Below are 6,072 nucleotides of genomic sequence, written 5' to 3'. Positions count from 1 at the left end.
GTGTTCTATATGTGTGTTCATGAGAGGTCCTGCCTCAGGGTCTTACTTTCCTGTAGGGTCTTTATTCGTTCAGGTGATACCATGATTCTGACCTCACAGGCAGAGGGTAAAAAGTACTTCATGTGTATGCTTCTGTTCTGGGAAGAAATCACAAATAATACATAGTGACTGCTTATTAAACATGTGGAGAATTCACCAGAAAAATCAGGGCTGGGCTCAGCTAGTCTTAGAGTTCTCTCTCTCTCTCTCTCTCTCTGGTGGATCGCTAAACAACAGTCCAACATCTTTGCTCAGTAGAGACCTCCTCTTCCTATTTATTCTCATTATGTAAGTTTTCACCATTCTGTCTTTCAAATAATAAGTCTACTTCTTATTCAAATGTCAGATATCAAATTTGTAATATAGACTGGTTTCTAGATTTTCTTAATCATCATTTTAATGTCTGTGAGATCGGTCAGTAGTAATGATATCTGTTTTTTTTTATGTGTGAATTCTGGCCTACATGTATGTTTGTGCATCGTATCAGTGCCTGACACTTATAAAAAACACCAGAGAAGGTGTTGCATCCCTTGAAACTGGAGTTACAGATGATTGTGAACCACCATATGAGTTCTGGGAACCCAACGCAGCAACAACTGTCCTTAACTTCTGAGTCATCTCTATACCCATGGCCTCCTTTTGTTTACAGTATTAGTTACCTCCGCCCATGCCAATAGGTATAGGGTATGGTAATTTTCCTCATTTTCTTACTCTGTTCATGCTACTATAGCACAATACCAGAGGCCAACTGGCTTACCAACAACAAAAGTTTGTGCCTCACTCTTCTGAAGGCACAATCCTAGGTCAAGACCACCAGACCTGATGTCTGCTGAGAGTCTGCTTCTCGGGTCACCTTGTCACTATGTCCTGACACAGATGGGAGGAGATGGGACAGCTCTCCCAGGCCAGTCAGGACCTCATCACCTCCCAAGGGACTTACCTGTGGTATCCCCACCTCGGGGGTTTAGTGAGGACACAGGCAGTCCGGAGCATGGATCTTCGGAGTCTGTTGGCTTTCTCTGTTGGTGTCATTTCCCACCTCCTTGGCTTTCTTCTCAGCTTCCGTTATTTCAGTCCTTGGGCTTGCTCTGCCTTTCTTCCTCTCACCCCTGAGGTGGGAACACACACTACGGATTTCATGGCTTCCCTCTTTTCTGATCTCTGTGTTTCTTTCCAGAAGCCTCCCATATACGCTGCATTCTCCACAGCCCACAAATTCTAATGAGTTACATTTTCATGTTCATTTAGTTTGAAATATTGTAAATTTCACTTCGGTCTTCTCGCTTGGGCCCATGTGATATCCAAATACATGTGGCTTACTCTTGGAGCGTGTGGCATTACTCAGCCATCTTCTGCCACAGATGTGCAGTTTAATTCCTTGGTGCTCTGAGGACATCACTGACGTGACAGCCATCATTTGGGTTTGTGAGTTATGGTTCACCAAAGAAGAAAGTGTCTTTTTGGAGAATGCCTTCTCCTCTGCTCTGCTCTGACGGAGACAGACCGGATTCTACAGGCCTTTCCTGGTGTCCTGTGTCATTCCTGCTGTCCTGAATCAGCTGCTTCTTGTTCCATTTGCCACAGACAGGCCAGCTGGGAAGCAGACCCAGGTTTGTTTCTTCCCCTTTCTGTTGGCCTTGAGGCATCTCCCACCACAGCCCTCTCTCCTCCACAGCTGGAGCTCCTGAGGAGCGGCTGCTGACCTCCAGCTCCTGCAGGACTCATTGCCTCATGCTGCTGCCCACTGGCTCCTGGCCCTGCTGCAGGACAGCAGAGGGGTCTGCACTTACTGATCTTGGAGTTTCCTTATCTTTCTTTTGATCTCTTGCCCCTCTACCACCTAGAACTAGCTCCTGGTGTTAAATTGGCCCTTAAATTCAGAGAGTTTCTCTTTTCCTGACTCCCCCACTAAGGCTCACACAAGCTTTTCCTCTTTTTCCTCTTGCTTCTCTGTGCACAATCTGCTCTATTCTACCCTTCGTTTCAAAATTGCTTTTTTGTGGCTTCATCCTCCTGACATACAATGTCACTTACAGCATACCATGAGAAAATTCCTCCCCTGTTCTGGGACATAGTGAAGCTTTCAGAGATCCGAGGACTCTGTATTCACAACAGGCTTCATTTTCCGGCACCATCACAACACAGGGCTGTGAAGCTGGAGGCTGAAATGACATGCACACGTTCACTCCCAGTTCTTGACACCACAGTGTGGTGATATTTTATTTGTGTACCCCAATAAAGCTTATCTGGGGATCAGAGGAAAAAGCCAGCCACTATATTAAACATAGAGGTCAGGCAGTGGTAGCACATGCCTTAATCCTAGCATTTGGAAGGCAGAGATCCATCCAGATCTCTGTGAGTTCAAGGCCACACTGGGAACAGAGCTAGGCATGGTGGCACACGCCTTTAATCCCAGCACTAACCATAAAGGTCTGGAGGTCTGGACAGGCAGACAGGAAGTGATAGAGCTGGGCAGAAAGAGGAAGTGATGAAGCTGGGCAGAGAAAGGAAGTAAGATGGCAGAGCTCAGAAAGGCTCATAAGACATGAGTATACAGGAAGTAGCTCTCTCTTTGGCTCAGGATTTCCTAGCTGTAAGAACATGGTTGGCTTCTTTCTGCTTCTCTGATCTCTCAGTTTTCACCTCAACATTTGGCTCTGGGTTTTTTATTAATAAGACCGTTTAGTCATTCATCTTACACCACAGTCTGGAAGCATGGTGCGGGGTGGACTGCACTGTCGCTGAGACCAGGTGGAGAAGGTCTTCCCCCTTCCAACTTTCAGTGGCTCTGAGTGTTACTCAAACCTTTGCCTTCATCTTTGTGTGGCCTCTTTGTCTGAGAGCCAAGTCTCCTCTGAGCCTCTGGGGTAATCCTATCTCAAGATATTTATTGTGTTTGTAGAAGGCCCTTTAACCCAGTGACAGCATGTCCACATCCACAGGTTTGGGAGACTTAATTGAGCCTTTTTAAGGCACTATGACCCTACAGTATTCAATCTTGCCAGTGTACAGCAGTGAGTCCTCATACTATAGACAAGATCCCAAATCTACAAAAGTGCAGAAGGTGTAGATAGAAGGAAGGCTTGACCGTGTCTAGAAGATTGGGAGACCAAATAAAAGGAACACTGGCTACCAATTAGATCCTCCATGTTTATACAGGAAGTTACCTTCCAAATTAGGACAAGGTCCAAGGCCTCCCCAATACATTGGCACACTTAGAATCACATCTTGTCTCAGTTGACTTAATAATTCCCACATGGTCTGAGATTATGGCCTCAGTCTGTCTCAAAATCTTTTCCTATCATCCTGGTGGGCTTTGAACTGTTCATTAAGAAAAGGTACATGCAGATATACTCAATAGTGAAAATAAAGAATCTACATGAGGCTCCACAGCTTCAGAATTGTTGTTCTAACTGTATAGAAGTTCATTGAAATGTAGAGCCTTTGGGTCTGGCTAATTTCAGTGTGTGATGTTTTATTTTATTTGCAAGCTTTTATTTTGGAGGGTTAGGGTCTCTCTATGTAGCTCTGGCTGTCTTGGAACTCTCTATGTAGACCAGGCCAGCCTTGAACTCAGAGAGAGCCACCTGCTTCTGCCTTCTGAGTGCTGGGATTAAAGGTGTAATTATGCATGGCCTATTAGCAAGATTTTTATAATAAAGTTTATTTAAATATAAATAATAAAATATGCATTGGAAGTTGGGTGTGGTGGCTCATGCCCATGAACCCAGCACTTGAGAGGTAGAGACCAGTGTTACATGACACTATTCCTAGGGAGGTGTGACTTACCTTACACAGAAAACCTACAAAAGACCAAAGTCCAACTTGGAGAATCAAGGAGTTTAAGTTGGGGTTACTTAGAGGTCACTTATATGATCACGGTGACTTAAACGTAACTCTAGCACCAAAGCCCACCCAAGAATGAGTGACAGTTCACGAAAGCTGGAAGCCTGGAGCTCAGTGCACAGCTCTCGGGCAGCTCAACAGATGGAAAAGTGCTGTGTTCTGGTGGCTCAGTTGGTGTGGGCTTCCTCCAGGCAGCTCAGCTGGGCTGAGAGCGTCTCTCAGTGTCCTTATTGCTAATATAAGCTGGGTAGGGAGACATCTGTTGAATCTGTGCAGTTTCAGGAACTTCCTTATGCTCTTGAGTTGTTTACTACCTGAGATTAAAGAGGAGAATTAACTGGGAGAGTTGATCTGGGAGGAGTTGCCACACCACAGCAAGAGGGGCGGGAGTTCAAGGTCAGTATGGTGAAAACAACCTGGGCTATGTGGGATCTTGTTTCAAGAAAACAAGAGAAAATTAAAGATGCATTTAATAACTCAGGTCAAAACACCAAATAAAAATGCATAAAACAGACTCGGCCCAATAGAAGTTGTCTGTTTTAATATGCATATATATATATATATATATATATATATATATATATATCTTTCCTGAAACATACACACACACACACACACACACACACACACACACACACACACACAGTCCTACTTGTTGGGTTAACATTTAAGCTGACTCAGTAGCAAGAGAGTAATAAGAACACCCTGGATTGTCCTTGTCCCATTATTCACACATCTCACAAACACAGAGCCTTAGTTCCAGGTTCTATAGTGTTTGATTTTATTTTCTGTGACACTTTTTTTTTCATGTAAACAGGTCATTTATTAGCATGGACCTTTGGACACAGTGTCTTCTAGCATGATGAGTGAGGGGAGGGAGCTGGCACGCAACAGGTCTCACTTCTTCTACTCATTCTTGTTGTAGTCCCACTTGGCAGAGAAGCCCAGAATGGGGCTGGTCTTCATGTCCAGCATCCGCTTGGTCTGCATGGCCACCCAGTCACGATCAAACGTATGAGGGATAGGGCCATACACATAGTGCTTCTCCCAAATCAGAATGAGGGAAGTGAAGCTGATGAAGAACATTGCCAGGCCCACAACTGTCTTCCATTCATTGGTGCCCCTGTTCATCTCAGCGAAGCTCTCATTAAACTGGACGCGGTACAATTGGACTTTCTCATCCCTGGACAGGCTGCTCCAGTCTGCCTTCTCCTTCTCCTTCAGAGCCTTCTGGCTAGCAGACAGCAGCCTGACATGGGCCACATCAGGCAAGGGATAGTCACGCCGATAGACATAAATAGGGAGAGAATAGTCTTCACTCTTCACAACACTCCCATGTGCTCAAACACACACTGAGGTGGAAATGGTTCTTTTGCCAATTAGGCTAAGTGCCCTAGTAGCCAACATTCTGCCACCGCTGCCCTAGCGACCGCCCTCTACACCCCAGCTGCTCGCCTCTGTGACACTTTTTTATAGCAAATCAAAGATACAGCTTCTCCTTTGGGGTACTTCCCCCACCCTGACCAAGGCAATCAACCTTCCTAAGGAAGGCTTTGAGACAGGACAAAGAGTCTGAGGTTCAAGACGATGGACTGACATTCTACGGAAATTTTCAGAGAAATCTATCTGTTGGTTCCTCTCCCCTTTTCCTTGAACTCTAGAAAGCTGTGTTTAGCTAATTCCCCTGGAAATTTTTTATCACAGCAGGTCCAAGAGAAGCCCAGGGCAACAGGACCAAAAGCCCAGAGTCAATAATGCTTTGTTTAAAAGGAAACAGCTCGTAATCCTGGTACAACTGGGTGACAGTTTCAAGTGTGAATATATTGTCACCTGTTGTGTCTCGTTCACTTATTTTTGTTTCCTTAGATCCTTTCTTTCTTTGATACAGAGACTATTGCATGATTTGGCACTAAAATCTACATTAGAAGAACATCAATTAAAGGCAGACATGGGCCGCTAAGACAGTACTGAGATTGTGTTTGGAGGTGTAATGTAATTAATTTTGTACAATGTAAGCATAAAAGAGTAGGATGGAACCAGAGGAACCGGGATCACAAAATGATGATGACACACAGCCATGACTGACTGGGGGGTGTGTTGGGGGTGGTGATTGGACTTCACAGGGGATGGTAGAAATGCGGGAGCGAACCGCAAGTGTGCATCAGCACCATGGAAAAGCCCTCCTGC

The 6,072-nt window shown here is 45.0% G+C and overlaps 1 pseudogene; it reads right to left on the bottom strand.

Moving 5' to 3' along the window:
• Positions 1-4,782: 4,782 nt before the first annotated feature.
• On the bottom strand, positions 4,783-5,313 carry LOC131908784 (cytochrome c oxidase subunit 4 isoform 1, mitochondrial-like; annotated as a pseudogene).
• Positions 5,314-6,072: the final 759 nt, after the last annotated feature.

Source organism: Peromyscus eremicus, chromosome 4 (assembly GCF_949786415.1).
Source record: "Peromyscus eremicus chromosome 4, PerEre_H2_v1, whole genome shotgun sequence".
Lineage (NCBI taxonomy): Eukaryota > Metazoa > Chordata > Mammalia > Rodentia > Cricetidae > Peromyscus > Peromyscus eremicus.
The sequence above is the reverse complement of the archived record's forward strand: the minus strand, read 5'-3'. Positions and strand labels throughout refer to the sequence as shown.